This window comes from Bos indicus, chromosome 3 (assembly GCF_029378745.1).
Source record: "Bos indicus isolate NIAB-ARS_2022 breed Sahiwal x Tharparkar chromosome 3, NIAB-ARS_B.indTharparkar_mat_pri_1.0, whole genome shotgun sequence".
Lineage (NCBI taxonomy): Eukaryota > Metazoa > Chordata > Mammalia > Artiodactyla > Bovidae > Bos > Bos indicus.
The window spans coordinates 79,091,512-79,109,640 of record NC_091762.1 but is presented as its reverse complement, the minus strand read 5'-3'; positions in this window follow the sequence as shown (position 1 = coordinate 79,109,640).

Below are 18,129 nucleotides of genomic sequence, written 5' to 3'. Positions count from 1 at the left end.
TGGGGATTGCAACAAATTAGTGTATCCTGTTTGATGGGGCAGTTAGGACTCAACTTCACTGGATATTTCCTGCCTGTCAGTTTGAGCCCAATGTTGACAAAACTTTCCTTTTTTGAAAATTATTTTTGACTTATCCTTCCATTTCTTGATTCAGTTCAGTTCAGTCGCTTAGTTGTGTCCGACTTTTTGCGACCCCTTGAATCGCAGCACACCAGGCCTCCCTGTCCATCACCAACTCCCGGAGTTCACTGAGACTCACGTCCATCGAGTCAGTGATGCCATCCAGCCATCTCATCCTCTGTCGTCCCCTTCTCCTCCTGCCCCCAATCCCTCCCAGCATCAGAGTCTTTTCCAATGAGTCAACTCTTCACATGAGGTGGCCAAAGTACTGGAGTTTCAGCTTTAGCATCATTCCTTCCAAAGAAATCCCAGGACTGATCTCCTTCAGAATGGACTGGTTGGACCTCCTTGCAGTCCAAGGCACTCTCAAGAGTCTTCTCCAACACCACAGTTCAAAAGCATCAATTCTTCGGCGCTCAGCCTTCTTCACAATCCAACTCTCACATCCGTACATGACCACCGGAAAAACCATAGCCTTGACTAGACGAACCTTTGTTGGCAAAGTAATGTCTCTGCTTTTGAATATGCTATCTAGGTTGGTCATAACTTTCCTTCCAAGGAGTAAGTGTCTTTTAATTTCATGGCTGCAACATTCAGAAAATGAAGATCGTGGCATCCGGTCCCATCAATCACTTCATGGGAAATAGATGGGGAAACAGTGGAAACGGTGTCAGACTTTGTTTCTTGATTACCCAACAATCATTTATTTCTTAACTTCGGCCATGCAGCATGTGGGGCTTAGTTACCCATGTGCCTTGCATTGGAAGCATGGAGTCTTCACTGACAGGGAAGTCCCAAAATTTCCCATTTTTTAAGAGAAGGTGGAAGCCTAGACTTTTATGAAATTTCTTCCATTTTTATTTGTTGACAATGAATGCAAACTTTTTTAAAGTGTATTTCTCATCAGATAAAAATTGATCAATAGAGTTGATTTATTAATGGTTCTAGTGCTTTACTGGCCTAAACCTCTGGGCTAAAATGTTTTTATTGGTCTTTATGCTCAGTTCTGAGGTTTTCAGTAATATTACTATTGTGTCTAATGGAATTACAGCTGTTACCTACTGACACCCAAGTTATCACACCATTTCCACATTTTTTGGCGATTCCAGCCCCTGGCTCATGCTCACACTCTCCATACTACTTATATCTTAACTCTTGGTAATTTCAATATGTGCCTCTGCAGTGCTTTCACAGTATGGCTGCTCACAACCTTAATGTCTCTCTCCTGATGATCTTGCTATCCACCCTATCTCAGCCTCCTTGGGCTCCCAGTCAAACTGTAGACTTTGTCAAGATTGTTACCTGCCACCCAGTCATCTGGGTGGAATGGAATCCCACTCTGATCACCATTTTTCATCTTTTCAACTTATTTTCTCTCCTCTAACTGTTAGTTCCAATGATCTTTGACTCTTCAAGTCATCGTTAATCAACTGATCCTTCTACCTTTTCACTGTTTCTCATGGTTCACTTCCTTCTCCTGCCTCCTATCCAGCGTAAGACTCCAAGGTCAATATTCGTATTCACTTGCACAGATCCAGTCCCTTGCCCATCTCTCTTATCATCTTACCTGCAAGCAAAGCTACAACCCTGGTTAAATCCAGCTTTCCTCTATTCCATATCCACATGTCAGCTGGAGGTGCCAAGGGGAAAACAGTCAATTGAGCTGATAGAAATCACCTCAAATTGTTGACCAAGAACCTCAAGTGGGTCCTTTTTAGTTCCAGTCAGTTGTCCTATTTCCCCAGTTATTATGAGCAATGTGTGGGAAATGCTGCTAGTAAGCATGTATGTGTACAGTGTATAAAAAAAGGAAATGAATGTTTAAAATTAGTAGTGGAAAGCTTATGAATATTGCAAATGGATAAATTTGCAGTAAAATAAGATGGAGAGATTTTGAAGGACAGAGTTTAGATCATGCCACTGATAATAAATACAGTGCTTCTGCAAGATAGGAAGGTTATGAGCAAAAGGAATAAACTTCTACGTGCATGACTAAAGAATCAGCACCCATGCTGTAAGCCCCCTAGTCTATATTCATTCAGGAGAAGGTTCAAAGTTTGCTATGAGACTAAAGACCTAATTAACCTTAAAAGCTTCTGCACATCAAAGGAAACTATTAGCAAGGTGAAAAGACAGCCTTCAGAATGGGAGAAAATAATAGCAAATGAAGCAACTGACAAACAACTAATCTCAAAAATATACAAGCAACTCCTACAGCTCAACTCCAGAAAAATAAATGACCCAATCAAAAAATGGGCCAAAAAACTAAATAGACATTTCTCCAAAGAAGACATACAGATGGCTAACAAACACATGAAAAGATGCTCAACATCACTCATTATCAGAGAAATGCAAATCAAAACCACTATGAGGTACCATTTCACACCAGTCAGAATGGCTACGATCCAAAAGTCTACAAATAATAAATGCTGGAGAGGGTGTGGAGAAAAGGGAACCCTCTTACACTGTTGGTGGGAATGCAAACTAGTACAGCCACTATGGAGAACAGTGTGGAGATTCCTTAAAAAACTGGAAATAGAACTGCCTTATGATCCAGCAATCCCACTGCTGGGCATACACACTGAGGAAACCAGAAGGGAAAGAGACACGTGTACCCCAATGTGCATCGCAGCACTGTTTATAATAGCCAGGACATGGAAGCAACCTAGATGTCCATCAGCAGATGAATGGATAAGAAAGCAGTGGTACATATACACAATGGAGTATTACTCAGCCATTAAAAAGAATACATTTGAATCAGTTCTAATGAGGTGGATGAAACTGGAGCCTATTATACAGAGTGAAGTAAGCCAGAAGGAAAAACACCAATACAGTATACTAATGCATATATATGGAATTTAGAAAGATGGTAACAATACCCTGTGTACGAGACAGCAAAAGAGACACTGATGTATAGAACAGTCTTATGGACTCTGTGGGACAGGGAGAGGGTGGGAAGATTTGGGAGAATGGCATTGAAACATGTAAAATATCATGTATGAAACGAGATGCCAGTCCAGGTTCGATGCACGATACTGGATGCTTGGGGCTAGTGCACTGGGACGACCCAGAGGGATGCTATGGTGAGGGAGGAGGGAGGAGGGTTCAGGATGGGGAACACATGTATACCTGTGGTGGATTCATTTTGATATTTGGCAAAACTAATACAATTATGTAAAGTTTAAAAATAAAATAAAATTTTAAAAATAAATAAATAAAAGATAGGGAAAAAAAAAAATAAAGACTCAACAAGGTGAAAAGGCTCTTGATAGAAAGAAGCTCTAGTGCAGCTCTTGACAGTGCAATGGTTCAATACTTCCTGGACTCTAAAGATCAAAGGAGTGATGAGGAGGCAAACAGACAGTAGGACATTCTGTGTTTGCCTTGAGACCATCATTGTGTGGCGTGTGTGTGTGTCTGTGTGTTGAGGGGGGAACCAGTGGTCAACAGCCTTTGCTAATTTTTAATGCAGATAAAAACTGATCCATTTCAGAAAAAGTTCTCTGAGACAACATCTAAAACGATCACTTTTTAGTTATTTTAGTGGTTTCTTTCTTTTTGGGGGAGGGGTCACCATGTGGCATGCAGGATCTTAGTTCCCCAGCCAGGGTTCCCCCTGCATTGGGAGCATGGAGTCTTAACCACTGAACCACTAGGGGAGTCCTGTTTAGTAATATATTATGTTTATTATTCATAGCACTAGACTGTAAGAATCTTGAGTAAAGAAATTATACTTACTGTCTTTGTATTCCTAGCATCTAGCAATCTGCTAGACATTCAAAAAATATACATACATTAAATGAATCATTGATAATCACTAATAACATACCTATCAATAAATCCTTAGATATCAACAACAAAAAATTCCAAGAATGTACCCATGTTATAGGTATAAAGTTTTAAAATGTTAATCTCGGAAGGTTTCAAGTTCATGGGTAGAAAAAGAATAGGTGTTGGACTTCTTTCTCAGTTAAACAAAATCCTGCTCTTCTCTGAGCATTTTGGTTAATTAAAAATTGTATTGCATTTTGAATTAACTTTTTGAAAGTTTGATAGTGTACAAATGCTGTTCATTGTACTCAGTGCAGTTCCACCATAAACATTAAAGGAGATTAAAGGAAGAAGAAGCACGGTGCTTGATGTCTTTTTAGATACTGAAAACTGTTTATACCATGTATAAAAAAGTGCCTACTCCTTTACTCACATGTCTTCATTTCTGAACTATCCTGTTTTATCCTTTATTATCTTCCTTTTTCACAGGATTGCCAGACAGACCTGTGATCCAGGCAGATTTGAGGAATAGGTGTTCCTGTCACATGAGCTTAGGCAACATACTTGCCCATGAAATTTCTCTGTTGCCTCAATTTCCTTATTTGTAAACTCAGTTGAATTTTTCAATGCCTTCTATATTCCAGGAACTGCGCTTGGAGATTCACAAAGATGATCTTAATTCATCTTCATAAGAATTCTATAGGGTAGTCATTCTTAGTCTCATTTTAAAGAAGAGAAACCTGGGGCCTCTGAAAACAAACTCGGACTGCTTTTGTTTACATCTTTAAAAAAGTCATCCAAGCTAAAAATTGCGGGTCATCTCAGTATACCTCATCTCCCAGACCCCCATATCACAAGTATGTGATAATATATACTATTTTAAGAAAAGTCTATGTACAAGATTTAGGTATATAAAGAAGTTATACACTCAGAACTGAAAACCTCCCTTCAGTTCAACTGCTTCATTTCCCAAATGTATAAACTGAAACACAGGAAGCTTAAGTCACCTGCCCAGGGCTGTCTAACAAGATAGCAAGTGAGGTGGGAGTAGAACCAAGCTCTTCTGATGGTCTATTCGCACTCCTTTCTTTATATCATGCTGTCACTTTTGCAAGGGATGGTGCCGTGGGCCTATCAGATGACACCTCATCAAATATTTACTGAGCACCTATTATGTATCAGGCACTGTGATGTAATGGTAAGCAAAACAGTTATAGTCTCTGTCCTCCTGGGACTTATAGTTCAGTGGGAGTTAGAGTTATTTATAAATAATGGCACAAGTATAAGGTACATACTATGATGAGTGCTATAAGGGAGTACAAAGAGCTGCTATAAGAATGTAGTCCGTCTGATCTGATGGGGTAGATCAGATCTATGGGAAGTCAGGTGAAAATTCTCCAAGGATGTGAAGCTTCAACTAAAATCAGAGTGGTGGGGTCACAGAGCAAAGGAAATACAAAAAGGCTTCTATCTGCAGCTACCACGAAGATTTCGTTTTCGAAAGCCCAGAGGATTAGCAAAGCAAAATCAAGTTTAAACACATAAACCACCCGGCTCAGTCCAGAAATATGGTCTTCCAAACAGTGAGTGTAATGTTCTGAAAAACAAAGTTAAGAGAAATATTGGAATCAAATTTAACTTGGAATCAAACGTAACTGGGCAGTTATGTTTGGAATACGATTCATGAAGGCCCGGAAGGATATTCAGAAGCAGACTGTGGTCAAACAAGCAAGAATTGAAACAGCAGGGCTGTCAAAGGTGGCAAAGTTTAATTACAAAGATTTAAGTATTTGTAAAATGGATGAATGTGCTGCATTTGTTTTTGTTAGCTTGACACTGTCACCACCAGTCCATTTTAAAGTTAAGAACGTTACCCAGAATTCCCTTATCTGTAAGTTTCTGGGTCAGAATTTGCCAACAAAAGTATTTGCATGAGATCTGAAAAAGAGGAGTGAAGCAGAAGCTCTTATTTAGAGCAGCCTAGCATTCATACATGTCAGGCTTTCAAATTTCTTTTGAAGGTTTTACTTTTAAGTCGCAGTGGTTTGCAGACTTCTCAAGTGGCAGCTTTCTTTTTCTGTTCCAGGGCTTTCATTTATGTCACGCTGAAAGTTTCTCCAGGTCTTCAGCTTTAGTATACGAGATATCCCAGATTCCAAGATCATTCTGTTCTGTAAGCTCTAATTCATGTATTAAAGCACTTATTTTCATAGCTCTTCTTATAACTCTGTTATCCCAACCAAACCCAAACTAATGCAACTCTCTATATTCAAAGTAGTCTTAAGGGCACAGAAACTTGTATCTGTGAGTCTTGTATTGATTCTTTGACTTGATTAGATTTAAAGGGCTTCATAACCTACATTTTCAGTGGAAATGAGTCATTAGTATAGTTTATGGCAGGTGGTAGCAAAACGGTCACTTCAATAAGCACCGTAGTCACTGGGAGGCAAGTTCTTGTAGGAGTCAAAGCTATAAGCTGCTACAATAGAACACTGTAATGAAATAACATGCATAAGAACTTTCAGATGGATTGGTTGCTTCTAAATATAATAGAGAATGTAGGTAGGGTGGGGAGTTGCACTTAGGGCTCTAAAATTCCAGCTCAAAGCTAGATAAATAATCAGAAAACTTCTATGACTATCCAACAGGAAGCCCCATTTCCTATGGCCTCAGAGTCTAAATTTCTAACAACCAAATCCAAAGTTGTATTCTCTCATGTTAAATTTAGGGCATTAATTAATGAGCATATCTGGCTGTATTTTAATCAAACTGAGGACCTGAAATTTCTAAATTCCCCTGAGCTTCCCTTGCCGGTGGAAGCAGCCTTTCCTTCTCTAGGTAAGAGAATTAGGTTCCTCTTGCCTACAGAACCCCTAATGACCGCTTCAGAGAGAGCTTCCTAGGAGGTGAATGCTGATCCTTAAGACCAGCCCCAACAAAGAGTATGGAGGTCCCTCAGAGAATTAAAGATAGAATTACCATATGATCTAACAATGCCACTCCTGGGCGTATACTGGAGCAAAACTAATTCAGAAAGATAGCATGCACTTCTGTGTTCCCAGCAGCACCATTCACAATACCCAAAACATGGAAACAACCTAAATGTCCGCTGACAGATGAGTGGATAAAGAAAACGTGGTACATACATATACAATGTGAATGGGCTTCCCAGGTGGTGCTAGTGGTAAAGAACCTGCCTGCCAACGCAAGAAATGTAAGAGGTGCAGGTTCGATCCCTGGGTTGGGAAGACCCGCTGGAGGAGGGCATGACTACCCGCACCAGTGTTCTTGCCTGGAGAATCCCATGGACAGAGGAGCCTGGAGGATTACAGTTCATAGGGTCGCAAAGAGTCAGACACGACTGAAACGACTTAACACAGCACATATACAAAGGAATACTACCCAGCCATAAAAATGAACAAAATAATGCCATTTGCAGAAACATGGATGCAACTAGAAATTATCATGCTAAGTGAATTAAGTCAGAAAGAGAAAGAAAAATACCATATGATATCACTTATGTTGTGCTGTGCTGTGCTTAGTTGCTCAGTCATTTCCAACTCTTTGTGAGCCCGTGGGCTTAGCCTGCCAGGTTCCTTTGTCCATGGGATTCTCCAGGCAACAATACTGGAGTGGGTTGCCATGCCTTCTTCCAGGGAATCTTCCCAACGCAGAGAGTGAACCAACATCTCCTGCATCTCCTTCATTGGCAGGCAGATTCTTTACTACTGAGCCACCTGGGAAGCCTGTGGAATGGTATAGGGCAATGTTTTTCAGTTTTAGCACTATTGATATTTTGGAGCCAGATAATTTTTTGTTAGAGACCAGGAGATTGTGCATTGTAGAATGTTTAAAAGTATCCCTAGCCACTACCTAGTAGATACCAGGAGAACCTCCTCCAATTTGTGACAACCAAAAATGTCTCTAGACATTGTCAAATGTCCCTAAAGGGCAGTAAAATTGGTTTCATTTGAGAATCAGTGCTACATCTGAAGGCTTATGGAAATTTGAAAGCTGAAGTAGATTTATTATGAGTGGACTACTTTTATATTGGGGCTTCCCTGATGGCTCAGCTGGTAAAGAATCCGCCTGCAGTGTGGGAGACCTGAGTTTGATTCCTGGGTTGGGAAGATCCCTTGGAGAAAGGAATAGCTACCCACTCCAATATTCTGGCCTAGAGAATTCCATGGACAGAGGAGCCTGGCAGACTACAGTCCAAGGGGTCGCAAAGAGTCGGACATGACTAGCAACTTTCACTTTCACTTACTGTTATATCACCTAAGCAGGCCCAGAGTACATATCCTTCATCAAGGCTTTGAGATATTAATTGGTGAAGGCAGTGTCAGCATCCTGGAAAGGATCTGTAGTGGCAATTGTCTGCAAGAAAAGCAAGAGATGCTGCCATGGAAATAGGAACTCTGAATTCTATGAGTGTTGAAACCTGAGTGACAAGATGCAAGAAGTAAACAGAGTGATTTTGCTTGTAGGGATCTTAGACTAGACCAAGTCGCTCAGTCGTGTCCAACTCTTTGCGACCCCATGGACTGTAACCTACCAGGCTCCTCTGTCCATGGGATTTTCCAGGCAATAGTACTGGAGTGGATTGTCATTTCCTTCTCCAGGGGATCTTTCCGACCCAGGGATCGAACCCAGGTCTCCTGCATTGTAGACAGGCGCTTTACCATTTCAGTCTGAGCCACTGGTGGCTAAATTATGATGGGATCCCTAGGAGAATGGTGAACCACCTACTTCATTTGTATAAGCAAGACATACAGAAAACAAAACTCAATCTTATAACAGAGGTCTGACATGAATTGATGTAATAGATGGTCATGTTTCCTTAACAAATTCCCAGACTTGAGCCACATCACAGACCCAGAACCCTTTTTAAAAGGGAGAGAATAGGTGTGGAAGGAGAATAATGGCTTCTCAAAGATGCCCACATCTTAACTCCCAAAACTGGTGAATGTGTCATGTTTCATGGCAAAGGGAAACCAAGCTGCAGAGCAAACGTTTCTAATTAATTGACCTTAAAATAAGATGATCCTGGGTTATCTGAGTGGGACCAATGTAATCAAACAGTTCTTAAAAAATGAAAGAGAGAGACCAAAGAATTAGAACCATAGATATGTCATTGCAAGCAAGATTATACTGGTCCCTGCTGGTTTTTTTTTTTTTTTTTTTTAATTCTAGCGATACATTTTAATACTATATTTTAAAATAAGTCCCAGTTCATGGAGCGAATGTACAAACAACATCATGAAAGTTAAAGTTGCTCAGTTGTGTCCTATTCTTTGTAACCCATGGACTATATAGTCCATGGAATTCTCTAGGACAGGATACTGGAGTGGGTAGCCTTTCCCTTCTCCAGGGGATCTTCCCAACACAGGGATGTAACCCAGGTCTCCTGCATTGCAGGCAGATTCTTTACTAGTTGAGCCATCAGGGAAGCCAAACAATATCATAGACTATCTAGAAAATAAAGATAATGTTAAAACAGTATATTAAAGAATTTATGATATTTCTCTAAAGCAGCACTTGGAGGAAAATAAATTGTTTTCAATACCTAGAGCAATATGCAAACAGAAAATGACAAACTAATACTGACTCAGATATTTTAAAATTTTTGAATAAAGAACACAATTTTTTTTAATTATTAAAAGAGAATTTAACGACTATGACAACAGAAAAACTAAAGCAGATAATTTGAGGTGTTGAAGCAGTAAGTTGCCTTGCATGGCAGAGAAATAGCAAGAAAATTCATGAGACTGGAGCAATGAGAATAAGAAGGAGATCAGAAAAGATGAGTTCAGAGAATAGAAGTGCCCATGATGAAGGGTCTTGCAAGTGACAGAGCAGATTTTGACTGTTGCATTGAGAGTGGGCTTCTGGAAATTAGAGAGGAGGACCAGCTCAAATGTTAATACAGTAATTCAGGGGACAGATAATGGTGGTAAACAGAGATGATAAGCCACAGGTAACTTGTGGATGTATTTTGAAGTAGGGCCAATAGGATTTAGTGTTGAAACAATTTTGAGAGAAATAAAGAGAAAAGAATGGATGACGTCTCTCGCCTAAACAGGTAGAATGCAGATTTCAGGGACTGAGATGAAGAAAAGTAGAAATACACATTACCATATGTAAAATAGACAGCCAGTAGGAATTTGCTGTATGACTCAAGGAAACTAAACCCTGTGACATCTGTGACAACCTAGATGGGTGGGATGGTATGGGAGGTGGGAGGGAGGTTCCAGAGGGAGGGGACATATGTAGACCTAAGGCTGATTTATGTTGATGGCAGAAACCAACACATTCTTGCAAAGCAATTACCTTTCAATTAAAAATAAATTTTAAAAAGAAAACAAGAAATGGAACTGGTGTGGAAAGAGTTCTTGAGTTCCATTATAGACAAATTCATTTTGAGATGCCTATTGTATACCAGAGGATGAGAGGGCTGGATGGCATCACTGGCTCGATGGACGTGAGTCTCAGTGAACTCCGGGAGCTGGTGATGGACAGGGAGGCCTGGCGTGCTGCGATTCATGAGGTCGCAAAGAGTCAGACACAACTGAGCGACTGATCTGATCTGATTGTATACCCAAATGCAGATGCCAATTAGGTGGTTAGATATGTGGGTTTAGAATGAAGGGGAGAGGTCTGGTCTTTAAACTTGGGAATTATCAGTCTAGATATTAAATGTAATGAGTAAAGGAAAGATTGCTGTGTATATTATGCTGCCTGTTGTGTAAAAAAAAGGGGGATATAATTATATTTACTTGTATATGGATTAAAAATCTTTGGAATTATGCATAAGACATATGCACACAAATCTATATATATAAATCTACTTAATAGCCTGCCACTTATTGATAGGGCAGAACTGGGCAGGGTTTGGAGGGAAATACTGATTGTATATCATCTATATCTATAAAAATAACTTAGGCATATGATTAAAGATACTGTTAATTTAAGATAAATACAATAATATAAAATGAAGTATAAATTAATGAAAAATTAAAGTACAAAGTATTACAAAAATTAACAAAGAATAAAACATTTTTATATGAATATTTCTGCTATTTATATAACAGCAGAAATATTTTGCTGTTTTGAGGATTGTTACTTTATAAACAATAAATCAAACATTGTTTAAAATAAAGTCATATTGCTTAAAGCTACTTCGAAAGATTCTTGAATGAATTATAATACCTTTAACCAAATCACCTTAATCAATGTTTGATAACAGTATTTCTTCAGTCTTACAATTGTAAATTATAAAAACCCTAAGCTTCCTTTGAAAAATAAAAGAAAAAATTTCAACTCAGGTAAACGGTTTCAGACACAACTAAGTCCTACTGCTCAAAAAGTCATCAGAGGTATTTTTTCTGGTTCTCCTGACTCTATTTCTTGTTTCTGGTAAAATCTTTCCTTTTTCCATGTATCGGTGGCTTCCAGTCTCTCCAAGCTCCCATGGTTCTTAGTGTCCAGAAGTGTAATGGTGACATTGTCTACATAGGCTGTTTTAACTGGAGTTCTCACTTCTTTTCTTGATGAGTATTGAATTGTTTTTTAGTCTATCTGCAATCTGTTATTTTGTTCTTGCCCCCACAGGGTTCAGTATTTGTCCTTGAAGAGTCATCAACAGTGGAAACCACCTGTACCGAGTAGAAAAATGTGAGCTGTCGTCAATCACTTGCTGGAGACTCAATCCGGACAATCCTGAAATTTAAAAACTCCAAGGGCATCCAAGCATCAGGGACCCCACAATTTTGTGAGAGTTACCTACAGGAACTCTCAGTAAATAGAACAGATGAATCCCCTTAGGCTCCCAGGGAAGCAAGGAGAGGGGAAAGGAGCCATCTTTAAACACCTGGTCCCTGCTGGTTTTGAAGACATAACGGGGTGATGAGCCAGTGCAAGTAGTCTCCAGAATCTGGAAAAGACAAGAAAACAAACTGTACCCTATGGCCTCTAGAAAGGAACATAACCCTACAAACACCTTGATTTTAGGCCAGTGAGACCCATTTTGGACTTTTGACCTCCAAAATTGTAAGGTAATAAACTTGTATTTGCATTGTGTTAAGGCGTGAACCGTGAACTTCCAGATGTTCAAGCTGGTTTTAGAAAAGGCAGAGGAACCAGAGATCAAATTGCCAACATCTGCTGGATCATCGAAAAAGCAAGAGAGTTCCAGAAAAACATTTATTTCTGCATTATTGACTATGCCAAAGCCTTTGACTGTCTGGATCACAATAAACTGTGGAAAATTCTGAAAGAGATGGGAATACCAGACCACCTGACCTGCCTCTTGTGAAACCTTATATACAGGTCAGGAAGCAACAGTTAGAACTGGACATGGAACAACAGACTGGTTCCAAATAGGAAAAGGAGTACATCAAGGCTGTATATTGTCACCCTGCTTATTTAACTTATATGCAGAGTACATCATGAGAAACGCTGGGCTGGAAGAAGCACAAGCTGGAATCAAGATTGCCGGGAGAAATATCAATAACCTCAGATATGCAGATGACACCACCCTTATGACAGAAAGTGAAGAGGAACTAAAAAGCTTCTTGATGAAAGTGAAAGAGGAGAGTGAAAAAGTTGGCTTAAAGCTCAACATTAAGAAAACAAAGATCACAGAATCCAGTCCAATCACTTCATGGGAAATAGATGGGGAAACAGTGGAAACAGTGTCAGACTTTATTTTTCTGGGCTCCAAAATCACTGCAGATGGTGACTGCAGCCATGAAATTAAAAGACTATTACTCCTTGGAAGGAAAGTTATGACCAACCTAGATGGCATATTAAAAAGCAGAGACATTACTTTGCCAACAAAGGTCCATCTAGTCAAGGCTATGGTTTTTCCAGTGGTCATGTATGGATGTGAGAGTTGGACTGTGAAGAAAGCTGAGCGCCAAAGAACTGATGCTTTTGAACTGTGGTGTTGGAGAAGACTCTTGAGAGTCCCTTGGACTGCAAGGAAATCCAACCAGTCCATCCTAAAGGAGATTAGTGCTGGGTATTCTTTGGAAGGACTAATGCTAAAGCTGAAGCTCCAGTACTTTGGCCACCTCATGCAAAGAGTTGACTCATTGGAAGAGACCCTGATGCTGGGAGGGGTTGGGGGCAGGAGGAGAAGGGGACGACAGAGAATGAGATGGCTGGATGGCATCACTGACTTGATGGACATGAGTTTGAGTAAACTCCGGGAGTTGGTGATGGATAGGGAGGCCTGGTGTGCTGTGATTCATGGGGTCACAAAGAGTCGGACACGACTGAGCGACTGAATTGAACTGAAGACACTACATTTATGGTAATTTATCACAGCAGGAAATTAATACACTATATCCAAGGTCATTTTAAGTAAAAGATTTGCTGTACTTATAAAAATTGCTCTACAAGTCTACCTCCCAACCTTCCCATAGGGATTTCTGTCCATTTGTTGCAGGAAGGGGGACCCCTTCCAGGGCCTGAAACTGGGCTCTTGTCTAACACTCAGAAATGAATTGTCCAAGGAGACACGTGTGCTGACAAAGCAAGAGATTTTATTGGGAAAGGGCACCCAGGTGGAGAGCAGTATGGTAAGGGAACCCAGGAGAACTGCTCTGCCACATGGCTCGCAATGTCAGGTTTTATGGTGATGGGATTAGTTTTCAGATGGTCTTTGTCCAATCACTCTAATTCAGAGTCTTTCCTGGTGGCGCATGCATCGCTCAGCCAAGATGGATGCTAGCGAGAGGGATTCTGGGAAGTGGACGGAGACGCAGCGTCTCCTTTTGACCTTTCCCGAACTCTTCATGTTGGTGGTGACTTATTAGTTCCGTATTCCTTATCAGGATCTCCTGTCATAAAACAACTCATGCAAATGGTTACTATGGTGCCTGGCCAGGGTGGGCGGTTTCAATCAGTGTGCTTCCCCTAACAACTCCCCCCTGAGAGACTTCATACTCAAGATACTTCTTGGGAATTGGGGCGGAGGTCTCTTTCTTCTGCAACTTCTTTCTGCTGTGCATGGGTGTAGGCCTGCCTTGCAGAGCAGAAGTCTCTCTCTACCAGATCTAAGTCAAGGTATTTTTTGCCTGAAACCAGCATTCACCCTTATAATAACAGCAATTTAGTTTGAAACTGTTGGCCCCTCTCAGAGATGAAATAGACAGGGGCCAAACAGGAGACCTAACAGAATGGTCATCTCTAGTCCCTGGAAACAGAAGGCAACATTTGGGGTGAGGGTTGCTGGGTTTGTGGCTCTTTTTGATTGGTTGGTGGTGAGGCAACAGAGCTGTGCTCCAGGAATCTTCTGTTCAGTCTGAAGTTACCATCCTCCACCTGGGAGGGGGCTCAAAGACATTGTTATGCATATTTTTTTGAGTAGGAACCAGGACTCTGTCCGGAGGCTGTACCAACCTTTGATTGTTTCTCCTGTTTCTGTATCCCCTCCCTTCCCTGACTAGCAATTGTTTGAATCCACCCTTTGGAACTCAGGGAAGGTCAAGGAGGCTGAATGAAGCCTATATCCTACAGACAAGCAATGGAGAACACAGAACAGATCTGTACTCCAGAGCCCCACAGAGTCCTGCTCAGTTTTAATTTAGGGAACTAGGCAACTATGACTGTGATAACTTCCTGTCAAAATGGGGCATAGGATTGCCTCAGCTTGGAGAATTGACACTGAATGGGAAATATTCCTGAGCTCCAAGTTCTAGATCTGAGTCTTGTATGATTAAAATCTCAATCCCTTTGTCTGCCATTTTGGTGTAACAGACCCAGTTAGAAGTAGTTGGAGGAGTGATAACTGGAATTTAGTAGACAAAATAAATCTCATTTCTTTTTAGAAGAATAGGCCTGAAATCCAATCTGGACCTGGCACTTTCGGGAGACTTGTAGCCAGGTAGCCAGTTACCTGGTTTTATAAAAAGTAAGCTTGCAGTTACTAGCTTCCAGCAGACATTGTGTTGAGAATGGTGGCATCCAAGCCTGACACAACTCAGAAAACTCAAGTGTTTAGTAATACTAGGTCTAGTCTGAAAGTACTCCCATAGCATCACCTAGTGATTTCCCAGGATGTCTGAATCAGCTACTCTATTTTGATTTTTAATTGTAAAACTTTCCTTAATAGCCAAAGCAGATGTCACCATTAATGACGTCAATGTTTTTCTAGGTATGAGAAGATGCAAGAATTGGAACTCGTAAAATCTTCTCCTGAAAAGATCTAACTATCTGAAGGCCTGTTCTGCCAGTTTTTCCCAGAGCACAGAGTGCCTCATTCCTGATTTTCACCCTGAACTCCTTTCAGGGGCGTTGAAAGTCAGCAGTTGCGGTGGCCATGATTTAATCTTTGTAGATGTAGATGGCAAGTGTCAGTCTTCAGTTGGCAGAGCCCCTTTTTGCTCATAAACTTGACCGTGATTTTGAGGGGGGCATTTGATGACCATTTTGTCCCATGGTGCTGAGAATGTCCATTCTCAGGTCTGACAAAGATTTTGTTTACAGGCTACTCAATGTGCTGTTACTGGACTAGGCCATAAAACAGTATCCAGAATTCTCTGGACTACCTGTCTTGCTAGCCTCTTGGTCCAGGAAAATATTCCCTCTTGTTGCTTCTTCCCGTATCTAGAGTTACACTGTTACCATCATCGATCTCATATGGAACTATATATTATTCTATTAGAGGCCTCAAACACACATTTGACAGTGTGCTGCTGCTGCTAAGTCACTTCAGTCGTGTCCGACTCTGTGTGACCCCATAGACGGCAGCCCACCAGGCTCCCCCGTCCCTGGGATTCTCCACGCAAGAACACCGGAGTGGGTTGCCACCTCCTTCTCCAATGCATGAAATCGAAAAGTGAAAGAGAAGTCGCTTAGTCGTGTCCGACCCTCAACGACCCCATGGACTGCAGCCTACCAGGCTCCTCCATCCATGGGACTCTCCAGGCAAGAGTACTGGAGTGGGGTGCCATTGCCTTCTCCGATTTGACAGTGTAAGAAACAGCAATTTTGTAAAACAGGTGAAATACAAATAACATAGCCAGCAGTATTAGTAAAGTCACAAGTAAGACTTAAGTTAAGAGCTTCCATTAGATGTAGCCCAGTATATCTCAGGTCATCTGACTTAGTCTGCTCCATAGAATCTTTATCTTCCAGGGAAATTATATATTGGCACCGTCTATAAGGCACATAGCCCAGTTTTCTAGTGTTACTGGACTGATTGTCCTTAGTGTGATTTAATTGTTTCCAACACAGAGGAGACTTTAAACCTAAATTACCGTGCTACTGCTGCTACTGCTAAGTCACTTAAGTCGTGTCCAACCAGGCTCCCCCGTCCCTGGGATTCTCCAGGCAAGAACACTGGAGTGGGTTGCCATTTCAGTGCATGAAAGTGAAAAGTGAAAGTGAAGTCGCTCAGTCGTGTCCAACTCTTAGCGACCCCATGGATTGTAGCCTACCAGGCTCCTCCGTCCATGGGATTTTCCAGGCAAGAGTACTGGAGTGGGGTGCCATTGCCTTCTCCAAAATTACCATAGCCTGGTGTTATCTATATATCCATACCATAATTGTGGGAGATTTTTTTCCTCCTTTGCTGAAACTTTTCTTGTTGCTCTGATTGAGCTTGAGTAATAGAAAAAAGCTCAAATTTATGGCCAGAGTCAGAGCAGGCATTATTAATTGGCCCAGTGAGGGGATCCCATCTAGTAATACCACAGTGACCTGAATATGACTATAATTTTAAGTATATTTTCTCAGGGCCAACCAGTTAGAGTCTTGTAGTAGAGAAATTTACCAAGGTAATCCAGAACTAGACTCAGGTAATCGGCCACAAACCCAACAATTGAATTGATTTCTAAAACTAGCATAGAATCATGCCTACGATAGAAAAGCATTTGATTTATATGCACAGGTCTAAGAAGTCAAGAAAACATAAATGATCATATGAATCAGCTCCAGCATCTTGGGCAAGCTGTCTACCTCTGATGTTGTCATCTTCTCATCCTGGTGTAGTGTAGTTTCTCCTGCTTGAGCATCATTTTAAGGTGAGATCAAGTCAGCTGTCTTCTCTATAGACCAACCCAGTGTAGGGGCCTTTGGAAGTGGGAATTAATCTAAGAGTTAATTTCCTTTCAGTTTCATTGTGCATGAGCTAGTTAAGAGTACCTGATAAAAAAGTCCTTCCATCCAGGTTGGAGACAGTCCCTTAAATTATGTCTTTTTCCAGTCCTGGTTGCAGGTCATGAGGCGGTATCTGATCTTCATCCAAAGATAGATTACTGAGATAAGCTTCAGAAACAAATTTAGGGTGTTCTTTAAGAATTCAATTAAATTTTACATTAATATCACATAACATGCAGACCTCCATTAACAAACTGGGATTTAACATTTTTTGAAATATCTTTTTCTCCCTAAAGTTACCCTCATTTTTATCAAATATAACCAAATTAAGGCTAGCTTGTTTGCAAAATAGGTCTGGTCTGACTAATATTGGTATGGTGATTTATATAACCATAATTGATCATAGACTTTTTATTTTGTTGAAACATTGATAGAATCTCAGACTGAACTTTTAAAATAAAACAGGGCTGGGAAACTCACATCAAAGGCTTATCACAGATTTTGCCTACAAATCTAGGTGAATTCTTCCTTTTTTAAGGTCTCAAAAATTTCTTGAGATTTTTGTACCCGTGAGATAACCTTCCTAACTCATTTGATAAACTTACTGGAGAAGGAAATGGCAACCCACTCCTGTACTCTTGCCTGGAAAATTCCATGGACAGAGGAGCCTTGTAGGCTACAGTCCACGGGGTCGCAAAGAGTCGGACACGACTGAGCGACTTCACTTCACTTCACTGGAAACCTAAGATTTTCGAATTTCTGGAGGAGTCAGATAGAGAGAAAATATAATTGTTTTGTTTATAACATTTAATTTTACCAAAGTAGTCTCATAATTAGTTTGAGAGGAAGGTTTTCCCTACTCCCTGAAAACCTAAGATTCAAACCCATAATTTTTCAGATAGAAACCATAAAAGTTATAAGCATATTCACTGGTTCATTCAGTCCTTTTGTTAACTTTTGTGAAGTCATCAGGTTTTCCATTAGAATACCAGGACATATCAAAATGTTAAGAACTCCATATAATTTCTAGGACATCTGTGTTAGTAATTTTACCATACATTATAACATGAGCAGATTTATTATTTATCTGATAATCTTTTTCCTGTAATTTAACCAACCAAATAAACACAG